The 12,289-nt window shown below is 45.9% G+C and overlaps 3 non-coding genes and 1 pseudogene across 3 annotated transcripts; all 4 read left to right on the top strand.

Annotated features, from left to right (window-relative positions):
* The first annotated feature begins 413 nt into the window (after nt 1-413).
* On the top strand, nt 414-631 carry LOC130311306 (U2 spliceosomal RNA; annotated as a pseudogene).
* Nucleotides 632-6,020: 5,389 nt separating this feature from the next.
* LOC130311304 (U2 spliceosomal RNA) lies at nt 6,021-6,206 on the top strand. Its single transcript, XR_008859714.1, has one exon. It is a non-coding gene; the product is annotated as a U2 spliceosomal RNA (small nuclear RNA).
* Nucleotides 6,207-8,290: 2,084 nt separating this feature from the next.
* On the top strand, nt 8,291-8,481 carry LOC130311279 (U2 spliceosomal RNA). Its single transcript, XR_008859690.1, has one exon. It is a non-coding gene; the product is annotated as a U2 spliceosomal RNA (small nuclear RNA).
* A 2,076-nt stretch (nt 8,482-10,557) lies between these two features.
* On the top strand, nt 10,558-10,748 carry LOC130311280 (U2 spliceosomal RNA). Its single transcript, XR_008859692.1, has one exon. It is a non-coding gene; the product is annotated as a U2 spliceosomal RNA (small nuclear RNA).
* Nucleotides 10,749-12,289: the final 1,541 nt, after the last annotated feature.

Consider the following 12,289-nt stretch of genomic DNA (forward strand, 5'->3'; position numbering starts at 1 on the left):
CCAATGGGGTGCAGGCATGTCCTCTATGCTTACAGCTTCCCGTGGGTGTTGGTTTGATACCGTTTGGGGACAGCCAAGGAGGCATCTGCAGGCAACAAAGGTAGGTGTGTGCTTGTGTGTGTGTTTCCTATGCAGATCCTAAGCCCAGTGTCACATGCAAGTAGGAGGAGTAAGAAGGGTTCCTGGCAAATCCGGGTTATGGATTGCATTTAAAAAGGCCCCGTGGGAGTGCAATGGGCCCCTGTCTTGCTGCTTAGCAATAATGGTATGGGTTTAGGTTCTGCTGTGTGTACTGGTGGTTGACTGCCCCCCAGCCCAGAGTGTGCATGGAAAATTGTCTGGCAGCCTCCCTGACAGCAAGCAGTGATAGTGCCCATGAAGGGGACCTTGTTGGGCCCGCCCCTTTCACGGTTATCGCTTCTCGGCCTTTTGGCTAAGATCAAGTGTAGTATCTGCATTTGGTCTGGTCGGAAGGTGTCTGTGGTACCCCGCTTCTCGGCCTTGGGGGATTGTCTCTCCTTACGGAGGGACTTCACCCCCTTGCTGCTATTGGGGAGCGGGCTTAGTCCACAGACAACGGGTTGCGATCCCCCTGTCTCTGGGACCTTGTGTCTCAGAAGGCATTTTCGGTACGTTGAGCGTTACCTGTAGCTTCGGAAGCACCTAGGGTACCCCCGACCTCTGCCTTGGGTAAGGGTTCCGCTTTTATAGCGGGATTCCGAGCCCCTGCTGCTATTGGGGAAGGGGCTTAGTCCCTGGGTGTGGAAGATGCCGTTCTCCTGGGCTTTCCCCTCTGGGGAAATGTCGATGCGAAATACCATCCGCATAGAGGTGTCGGAGAGCCATCGTCAGTTGAAGAACCTCCGCTTCATTGCGGAGGTGATTCTTCTTGACTACTTCCGCCTCAATAGGGAGGACATCCTGTGTCTAAATGACCAGGAAAGCCGTGGCCTGTATACCGTCACCTTCACGGCCACGGCGTGTTGCGATAACATCTATGCAACCTTGTCTGGTGCGGACCAGAGGGACGATCGACTCGACGGTCTTTCGTTCCAGTTCCTCTATGGTGAGGAACATATACCGTTGGTGGTGGCTATGCACAGCCCTCATGTGACCACGGAGGATATAGCCACTTTTCTTCGACGATACTGCGAAGAGGTGCGATTCGTAAACAAAATCTTGAACTCCGTGCGGTTCTGGAACGGCAAGAGGAAGTTCTGGGTCAAGCTCCGTAAGGATCCCGGTGGTATTGGGGGTCTTTGCCATCCGCCCCCAAATTTTGCCATCGGGAGAGTTCGGGGCTTCCTGTTCTATCCTCAAATGCCTATGTATTGCCGAAATTGCTTGAGGTTTGGCCACACCCAGGAGACCTGCGGCGCGGAGCGTGTGATTCGCTGCAATAGGTGTGGCCAAGAAGGTCACATAGCCTCAAGATGTAGCCATACGATAAGGTGCAACCTCTGCGGAGAGGAAAATCACGATTTTAATTCCTGTCCCCATAAAGCAAAAACTACGATGGGTGGGTCAAGGCTGGGCCCACCCAAAGAGGGGACAGGACAAAAGACGTCCTTTTTTAAGATGCCCAAACCCCAGATGGCAGGTACTGATGGGTCCAGGCCCAAGACCTCTGGTGCTCCATCGGGGGGCCCACCGGTGGTAGTGCTAGGGGGAGGCCATGGGGATTCCACGAAGCCCGGGCGGGTGATCGAGTTTACTGCCCGGGAAATTGAAAGACGTCGATCGACTTCCTACCTGGCTCAAGAGCCCGCCAAAACTTCTGAAGGGGGCTCACCTGTGGCGGGTGGCAGCCGACGGGCCTCGGTGGGGGCAGAGGTGGACCCAAAATTGCAGCATAAGCCAGGTACTGGCTTGGCCCAGGGTCGCCCTGCTCCGGACGAAGAGGCCCCGGTGAAAGCCCGCCGGAAGGGGAGCCAGGTGGCCAGGTCTGAGCCCGGTCCTGTTACTCCGCCTATACAGGACAGGGCCAAGAAGACAAGTGGCGCCAAACCAGGGTTTGCTGCCCCGCCAGCAGTGGACCCGGTGGGTAAAACTGGCCATCGTCGATCGATGGGGAAGTTGGAGCAACAGTCCTCAGCAACGCTTGCTGGGGAACAAGCGATGAAAACTTCCCAAGGTAGCGGCAAAGGTTCCGGAAAAGAGGCCTCACAGGCCCCTGTGCAGCAGTTCCAGTCGTCAAAAGATGAAAGAAGACGCAGATCCATCAGCCGGGGGCCAGAGATTACATCGAGTGAGAGCAACACAGAGGATATGGACAGCAGTGTGACATTTAAAAGACAAAGAGAAGAAGAAGAGGAAGACATTCAAAGGAAAGCGGCGTGCCGTAGTTCGGACGAGAGCGAGCTCAGGGTCGGGGCATCATCGATCTCAAGCTCCGACCCTCAGAACATCAAGGAGCTGATGACCCCGCAGGCGGGGGATGACGGTACGCAGCTTATTATTGACTTTGATTCTCCAAGCACGGACTCTCCATAAACTATGCCTATCCCTGTAAAAATTGCCTCACTCAATGTGAGGTCCTTAAAGAGCCCTGATCGCAGGGCTGCTTTATTTTCTTATCTAGAGACATGTGACTTTGACCTTTGCCTGCTACAAGAATGTGGAATCCCTAGTAAAATGGACTATAAAGACTTAAAAGAAGACTGGAAGCTGGGCCCATCCATATGGTCCGGTGCAAATGACTGTCGTTCTGTGGGTGTTGGGCTGCTCTGCCGAGGCCAGTCCTTTTCTATTCATACAGTAACTGAGATTGTGCCTGGCAGAGCTCTTTTAATTCATCTATATTTTAATGGACTTTTAATTCGTGTTTTAAATGTGTATGCCCCTCCTGATAAACAGGAGCGGGCAGAACTATTTGAAATTTTACCACTGTTTTGTGTTGGGTCTTCCCCCCTGCTGGTGGGAGGTGATTTTAACTGCATACGTGATGGGGAACACCGGCAGGGTGGGGATATTAATCGTAAAGACCGCACTTCTTACCTGCTTAAAAATTTTATTGATGATTTTAATTTGAAAGATTGCTGGAAGGATCTCTTGCCGGAGGACCCGGGCGCCACATGGTCCAATGGAAGAGTGAGCTCCAGAATCGATTTTATTTTTTCCTCTAGAGCTTTTAAACCCCTGAAATGCACGCTCGAGCAGAATATCTTCTCTGATCATAAGCTCCTCTTGGTGGGCCTGGAGCTAGAGGGGGAGCAAAAAGCAAAAAGGGGCCTCTGGAGATTAAACACCACACTCCTAGAGGACCCTGAGATAAAAGAGGAGTTTGTGCGGACCTACCAATGCTGGCAATCACAAAGAAAACCCCATGAGCCTATGCTGCACTGGTGGGAGGGCACCAAATCTAAAATCAGATTTTTTTTTATCAAAGCAGGTAAGAAGAAGGCAAAAATGGAAAAACAGTGGTTTTATGTTCTTAACATGCGTTTAAATGTACTTTTTAAATTGAAAGAAGCTGGTATGGATGTAGAAAATGATATTTTAAACCTTAAAACTGAAATAAAACATGCCATAGAAAAGAAAGGGAAACAAATCATTTTTAACTCACATGTGCAGCACCTGGAGGAGGGCGAGAAATGTTCCCGTTTCTTTTTTATAAAAGTGATGAATAGGAGGGATATCATCCAAAACCTTGAGGGTGAATCCACTCCAAAAGGCATGTTAGATGCAGTTTTTAACTTCTACCAGCTTCTTTTTAATAAGAAAGATCTTAATCCATCCTTTTTAGAACATGTTCTTAATTCCCTTGATTTTAAGCTAGATGTTTTAGACCAGGAGGTTTTATCCCGTGATCTTAACTTAGATGAACTTTTATTTGTTTTTAAAAGTTTTTCTAGTGGGAAGGCCCCTGGGGAAGATGGTTTACCCATCGAATTTTATTTAGCTTTTTGGGATATTTTAAAGGATGATATGGTTTTATTGTATAAAGAAACTTTTATTGTTAATGAACTTCCCCCTTCCTGGAGGAGGGGGATTGTATCATTACTTTTTAAAAAGGGTGAAAAGGATATGCTAAAAAATTGGCGCCCCATCACACTTTTAAATGTCGATTATAAAGTTTTAGCCAAGTTATTAGCTGTCCGTTTTAAACCTTTTATTCATAAATTAATTCACCCAAATCAGGTTTGTGGGGTACCTGGAAGGTCTATAGCTGAATCCCTAAATATTTTAAGAGATGTTTTATGGTATTTTAAGGATAGAAATCAAACTGTAGCAATTTTATCCTTAGACTTTGAAAAAGCCTTTGATAGGGTCTCCCATGAATACCTGTTTTTAGTTCTTAAAAAGATGGCAGTGCCTGAAACGATTTTAAGCCGAATCATGCTTTTATACCGATCCTGTTTTAGTCAAGTCTCTGTTAATGGCTTTTTAACCAGCGGTGTTCCTCTTTTATCAGGTGTCAAACAGGGCTGCCCCCTGTCCCCACTCCTTTTTATTTGCGCAATCGAACCACTGATGGCCCTCCTCAGAAAAGACCGGGTAGTAAGAGGCGTACCGATACCTGGTGGAGGAGGGACCCATCTAAAGGTGTTGGGGTACATGGATGATGTCACCATACTGTGCCCGGACTCTCCATCCATGAGGGGGGCATTGAGGAACACCAGCTATTTCTGCGAGGTCTCTGGTTTTAAGCTAAACACAGATAAATGTGACTGTTTTTATATTGGCTCCTGGGATTCATCCATCACCCCAGGAGTTACAATGCAACAGGATCAAATTAAAGTTTTAGGTATTGTTTTTAACCAGGTCAATGATGGGAGCCCTAACTGGGATTCAGCTATAGCTAAGATGGAGAAGAAGATTTTAATGTGGAATCTTAGAAACCTTACCATGGAGGGGAAGATTTTAATAATAAAGATGGTTTTACTCCCTATTATGCTATACATTGCCATGGTATTTCCTCCATCTATTTTATACATTAAAAAAGTAACTAGAATTGTTTTTACTTTTTTATGGGGTTCAAAAATGGAGAAATTAAAGCGTGATTTTATGTACAAAAGTAAAGATAATGGCGGGAAAGATGTTCCTAACCTTTTTACTTTCTTTTACATAAAGTATTTCTGTTTCTGTTTTAAAATTATTAAATCCGATGGCATTTTTAGCTGCTTTTTAAGGTACGCTGCGGGCATGGTTTTTAAAAGATGGTTGCGCATCCCTCTGAACGCTCCGGTGCTTCTGTGTCCCCCAAAACATTATGTGGTGTTGGAAAAGACAGTCAGGCTCCTAGGTCTCCAAGATTTGGAGCCTGACATACTGGGGGACCAGAGAAAGGTATCAAAGGTCCTCAGGCGGAGTGAGGTTACCCTGGCAGTGTCCAATTTCACACAGGCAAGATCCAAAAAGGTATGGCGGAACGTGTACGGGAAGTTTCTGGCGAATGTACACAGGGATCTTGCCTGGGCAATCGTCCACCAGTGCCTCCCTACTCGTGAGTTCCAGCACAGGCGAGGACTGGTGGCGAGAGCCAAGTGCCCGAGAGATGGCTGCGGAGTGGACGAAACGGTGCTGCACATATTTTGGAACTGCCCTTTTGCACGGGAGCTTTGGAGGAAGGTAGGCCCACTTTTGAAGTGGGCCTGCGGCCTAAAAGATTTTAATCACGAATGTGTCTTTTACGGTCTTTTTAACTGCCCCAATTTTAAACAGCAGATGATCTGCTGGATGATTATTAATTGTTTTAAAAATGCCATCTGGAAAGTTAGGAACATCTTACTTTTTAAACATGATTTTATTGATGTTAAAAACTGTATAAAGCTGGCCCTGAGTGAGATGTACATCTATTACCTAAGAGACAAGAAACAGTTGGGGGCCAGCGAGGCAGCATCCATGTGGTGTCTGCCTCTATGGAACGAAATAACAATATAATCAGTTTTTATGACATTTGTATAATGTTTTATCCTGCCATTTTTATTTTTTCTCCTTTTATTACTGGTTTTATTATTTGTATTTTAAAACTTTTGTGAACCTTTTATTATTTTGCATTTTAAATTTTGTATGGTTTCTTATTTATTCAATAAAATTTTGTTGAAACCTTATCTGTTCTTATCAGTTTAATATCTGATACGTCCCCTATCTGGGGACCATATATTAAATGGATTTTTGAGAACGGGGGCCGATTTCGAAGCTTGCTTCCGTCGCCCTATGCATTGACCCGATATGGCAGTATCTTCGGGTACAGTGCACCACCCCCTTACAGGGTTAAAAAGAAAGATTCCTACTTTCATTGCTACCTGCTTGCTGGCTAGCCAGCTAGCCAGCCCTGTGGGCCTTGCTGCTGCAGCCAAAAAACAAAAGGTGGTGCTGCTGCTGCTGCTTCTGCTTGTGTCTGGCCGCTGTTGGAGCGTCCAGGCACAGGACTTCTGCTGCTGCTGACTAAATGGCCTCCTTAATTGGATCATTTGAGTAGCCAGCACACCTGTGCAGGTAGGGCATGACATGATAGGCAGCTGCCTTGATAGCGGGTGGGTGCTGAATGTTCCTAATTGACAAAATAAGATTAATGCTTATGAAGAAATATAAAATCTCATCCCTTCCCCAATATCGCGCCACACCCCTACCCCTTAATTCCCTGGTTGAACTTGATGGACATATGTCTTTTTTCGACCGTACTAACTATGTAACTATGTAACATAACATGGGGGGGGGGGGGGGGGGGGTCTCCTGGCTGTTCACACAGGTGTGTCATTGCTGTACATTGACCATGCATTGCTTCTGTGGTATTGCAAAGGCAAAGACAAATGCTTCCAGCCATCCATTGCACTAATGGATTGGTCATCAGCTGGCTGTCTATGTCCCGCATCAATATAGACCAAAGTACAGAGGGTTAGGCTATGCTATTGTGCACCTACCTGATGCATCAGAAGGTGCGAGGCCCTTGCTAAATTCTGTGCACAGACTTTGAGATCTATACTTTAGACTGTATCTAAACCTGCTCCAACATGGACTGACATTCTGGCCTACTTTCAGCCGATGCGACTTGTCTGTCGCTGAACAGTCGCTTTTTATGTATTCAGCACCTATGTATAATGTTGTAAAAATGCTCTAGAAGCTAAAGTCGCAGAAATGTCACACATATTTGGCCTGCAACTTTCTGTGCGACAAATTCAGACAGGAAAAATCAGTATAAATCCTTAGAAAATTATCCCCCAGTGTCTCCATCTGCTGGCGGTATTGAATAAGCATTGCTGCACTGATGGGGTATGCATTAGACGAAAAAAAAGAAGAAAAAGAAGAATAATACGCCCAGAAAAGAGGCGAAAAGGAGAAAAACGTAAAAAAACGTGAAAAAAAAGTAAGAGGAAGAGAAGGGAAAAAAAGGTGGAAATGGGTTTAAAAGTGATTTCGGCGGAGAAATATATATATATATATATATATATATATATATATATATATATATATACGCGCACACACACACATATATATAAACGTATTCTCCGTTGAGATATTGCAGCCGCTGCTGTGTCCAGGCCCAGGAGCCTTAGCACTGTGCTGTGATGTCACTCAATACCACTGACATCACTAGGTGTAAACAACATCTCTCCTTTGCTGTGTATGTGACTATGGAGCTGTTTGGTGATGTCGTCTATTATGGCCTTCATAGAAGCAACAGGAGATTGTTGCATCCATCTAGAACCCTCAGAACTACAGTGCTATGATGTCACTCACTTCCACAGGCCTTGCAGAGTGTAAACAACAACAACCCAGCTTTGTTGTGTATGTAACCATAGGGATTTGTGATGTCACCTAGAACCTTCACAGCAGCGACAGCTTTATGAGGAGCATCAGCACTGCTCTGCCTGAGCAGAACCATCACCGCCATAGGTTGTCAAATAACCCGGATTTAACCCACACAGGTAAGTCCAATGGGGTGCAGGCATGTCCTCTATGCTTACAGCTTCCCGTGGGTGTTGGTTTGATACCGTTTGGGGACAGCCAAGGAGGCATCTGCAGGCAACAAAGGTAGGTGTGTGCTTGTGTGTGTGTTTCCTATGCAGATCCTAAGCCCAGTGTCACATGCAAGTAGGAGGAGTAAGAAGGGTTCCTGGCAAATCCGGGTTATGGATTGCATTTAAAAAGGCCCCGTGGGAGTGCAATGGGCCCCTGTCTTGCTGCTTAGCAATAATGGTATGGGTTTAGGTTCTGCTGTGTGTACTGGTGGTTGACTGCCCCCCAGCCCAGAGTGTGCATGGAAAATTGTCTGGCAGCCTCCCTGACAGCAAGCAGTGATAGTGCCCATGAAGGGGACCTTGTTGGGCCCGCCCCTTTCACGGTTATCGCTTCTCGGCCTTTTGGCTAAGATCAAGTGTAGTATCTGTTCTTATCAGTTTAATATCTGATACGTCCCCTATCTGGGGACCATATATTAAATGGATTTTTGAGAACGGGGGCCGATTTCGAAGCTTGCTTCCGTCGCCCTATGCATTGACCCGATATGGCAGTATCTTCGGGTACAGTGCACCACCCCCTTACAGGGTTAAAAAGAAAGATTCCTACTTTCATTGCTACCTGCTTGCTGGCTAGCCAGCTAGCCAGCCCTGTGGGCCTTGCTGCTGCAGCCAAAAAACAAAAGGTGGTGCTGCTGCTGCTGCTGCTTCTGCTTGTGTCTGGCCGCTGTTGGAGCGTCCAGGCACAGGACTTCTGCTGCTGCTGACTAAATGGCCTCCTTAATTGGATCATTTGAGTAGCCAGCACACCTGTGCAGGTAGGGCATGACATGATAGGCAGCTGCCTTGATAGCGGGTGGGTGCTGAATGTTCCTAATTGACAAAATAAGATTAATGCTTATGAAGAAATATAAAATCTCATCCCTTCCCCAATATCGCGCCACACCCCTACCCCTTAATTCCCTGGTTGAACTTGATGGACATATGTCTTTTTTCGACCGTACTAACTATGTAACTATGTAACATAACATGGGGGGGGGGGGGGGTCTCCTGGCTGTTCACACAGGTGTGTCATTGCTGTACATTGACCATGCATTGCTTCTGTGGTATTGCAAAGGCAAAGACAAATGCTTCCAGCCATCCATTGCACTAATGGATTGGTCATCAGCTGGCTGTCTATGTCCCGCATCAATATAGACCAAAGTACAGAGGGTTAGGCTATGCTATTGTGCACCTACCTGATGCATCAGAAGGTGCGAGGCCCTTGCTAAATTCTGTGCACAGACTTTGAGATCTATACTTTAGACTGTATCTAAACCTGCTCCAACATGGACTGACATTCTGGCCTACTTTCAGCCGATGCGACTTGTCTGTCGCTGAACAGTCGCTTTTTATGTATTCAGCACCTATGTATAATGTTGTAAAAATGCTCTAGAAGCTAAAGTCGCAGAAATGTCACACATATTTGGCCTGCAACTTTCTGTGCGACAAATTCAGACAGGAAAAATCAGTATAAATCCTTAGAAAATTATCCCCCAGTGTCTCCATCTGCTGGCGGTATTGAATAAGCATTGCTGCACTGATGGGGTATGCATTAGACGAAAAAAAAGAAGAAAAAGAAGAATAATACGCCCAGAAAAGAGGCGAAAAGGAGAAAAACGTAAAAAAACGTGAAAAAAAAGTAAGAGGAAGAGAAGGGAAAAAAAGGTGGAAATGGGTTTAAAAGTGATTTCGGCGGAGAAATATATATATATATATATATATATATATATATATATATATACGCGCACACACACACATATATATAAACGTATTCTCCGTTGAGATATTGCAGCCGCTGCTGTGTCCAGGCCCAGGAGCCTTAGCACTGTGCTGTGATGTCACTCAATACCACTGACATCACTAGGTGTAAACAACATCTCTCCTTTGCTGTGTATGTGACTATGGAGCTGTTTGGTGATGTCGTCTATTATGGCCTTCATAGAAGCAACAGGAGATTGTTGCATCCATCTAGAACCCTCAGAACTACAGTGCTATGATGTCACTCACTTCCACAGGCCTTGCAGAGTGTAAACAACAACAACCCAGCTTTGTTGTGTATGTAACCATAGGGATTTGTGATGTCACCTAGAACCTTCACAGCAGCGACAGCTTTATGAGGAGCATCAGCACTGCTCTGCCTGAGCAGAACCATCACCGCCATAGGTTGTCAAATAACCCGGATTTAACCCACACAGGTAAGTCCAATGGGGTGCAGGCATGTCCTCTATGCTTACAGCTTCCCGTGGGTGTTGGTTTGATACCGTTTGGGGACAGCCAAGGAGGCATCTGCAGGCAACAAAGGTAGGTGTGTGCTTGTGTGTGTGTTTCCTATGCAGATCCTAAGCCCAGTGTCACATGCAAGTAGGAGGAGTAAGAAGGGTTCCTGGCAAATCCGGGTTATGGATTGCATTTAAAAAGGCCCCGTGGGAGTGCAATGGGCCCCTGTCTTGCTGCTTAGCAATAATGGTATGGGTTTAGGTTCTGCTGTGTGTACTGGTGGTTGACTGCCCCCCAGCCCAGAGTGTGCATGGAAAATTGTCTGGCAGCCTCCCTGACAGCAAGCAGTGATAGTGCCCATGAAGGGGACCTTGTTGGGCCCGCCCCTTTCACGGTTATCGCTTCTCGGCCTTTTGGCTAAGATCAAGTGTAGTATCTGTTCTTATCAGTTTAATATCTGATACGTCCCCTATCTGGGGACCATATATTAAATGGATTTTTGAGAACGGGGGCCGATTTCGAAGCTTGCTTCCGTCGCCCTATGCATTGACCCGATATGGCAGTATCTTCGGGTACAGTGCACCACCCCCTTACAGGGTTAAAAAGAAAGATTCCTACTTTCATTGCTACCTGCTTGCTGGCTAGCCAGCTAGCCAGCCCTGTGGGCCTTGCTGCTGCAGCCAAAAAACAAAAGGTGGTGCTGCTGCTGCTGCTTCTGCTTGTGTCTGGCCGCTGTTGGAGCGTCCAGGCACAGGACTTCTGCTGCTGCTGACTAAATGGCCTCCTTAATTGGATCATTTGAGTAGCCAGCACACCTGTGCAGGTAGGGCATGACATGATAGGCAGCTGCCTTGATAGCGGGTGGGTGCTGAATGTTCCTAATTGACAAAATAAGATTAATGCTTAGGAAGAAATATAAAATCTCATCCCTTCCCCAATATCGCGCCACACCCCTACCCCTTAATTCCCTGGTTGAACTTGATGGACATATGTCTTTTTTCGACCGTACTAACTATGTAACTATGTAACATAACATGGGGGGGGGGGGGGGGGGGTCTCCTGGCTGTTCACACAGGTGTGTCATTGCTGTACATTGACCATGCATTGCTTCTGTGGTATTGCAAAGGCAAAGACAAATGCTTCCAGCCATCCATTGCACTAATGGATTGGTCATCAGCTGGCTGTCTATGTCCCGCATCAATATAGACCAAAGTACAGAGGGTTAGGCTATGCTATTGTGCACCTACCTGATGCATCAGAAGGTGCGAGGCCCTTGCTAAATTCTGTGCACAGACTTTGAGATCTATACTTTAGACTGTATCTAAACCTGCTCCAACATGGACTGACATTCTGGCCTACTTTCAGCCGATGCGACTTGTCTGTCGCTGAACAGTCGCTTTTTATGTATTCAGCACCTATGTATAATGTTGTAAAAATGCTCTAGAAGCTAAAGTCGCAGAAATGTCACACATATTTGGCCTGCAACTTTCTGTGCGACAAATTCAGACAGGAAAAATCAGTATAAATCCTTAGAAAATTATCCCCCAGTGTCTCCATCTGCTGGCGGTATTGAATAAGCATTGCTGCACTGATGGGGTATGCATTAGACGAAAAAAAAGAAGAAAAAGAAGAATAATACGCCCAGAAAAGAGGCGAAAAGGAGAAAAACGTAAAAAAACGTGAAAAAAAAGTAAGAGGAAGAGAAGGGAAAAAAAGGTGGAAATGGGTTTAAAAGTGATTTCGGCGGAGAAATATATATATATATATATATATATATATATATATATATATATATACGCGCACACACACACATATATATAAACGTATTCTCCGTTGAGATATTGCAGCCGCTGCTGTGTCCAGGCCCAGGAGCCTTAGCACTGTGCTGTGATGTCACTCAATACCACTGACATCACTAGGTGTAAACAACATCTCTCCTTTGCTGTGTATGTGACTATGGAGCTGTTTGGTGATGTCGTCTATTATGGCCTTCATAGAAGCAACAGGAGATTGTTGCATCCATCTAGAACCCTCAGAACTACAGTGCTATGATGTCACTCACTTCCACAGGCCTTGCAGAGTGTAAACAACAACAACCCAGCTTTGTTGTGTATGTAACCATAGGGATT

The sequence above is a fragment of the Hyla sarda genome, unplaced genomic scaffold (assembly GCF_029499605.1).
Source record: "Hyla sarda isolate aHylSar1 unplaced genomic scaffold, aHylSar1.hap1 scaffold_1623, whole genome shotgun sequence".
Classification (NCBI taxonomy): Eukaryota; Metazoa; Chordata; class Amphibia; order Anura; family Hylidae; genus Hyla; species Hyla sarda.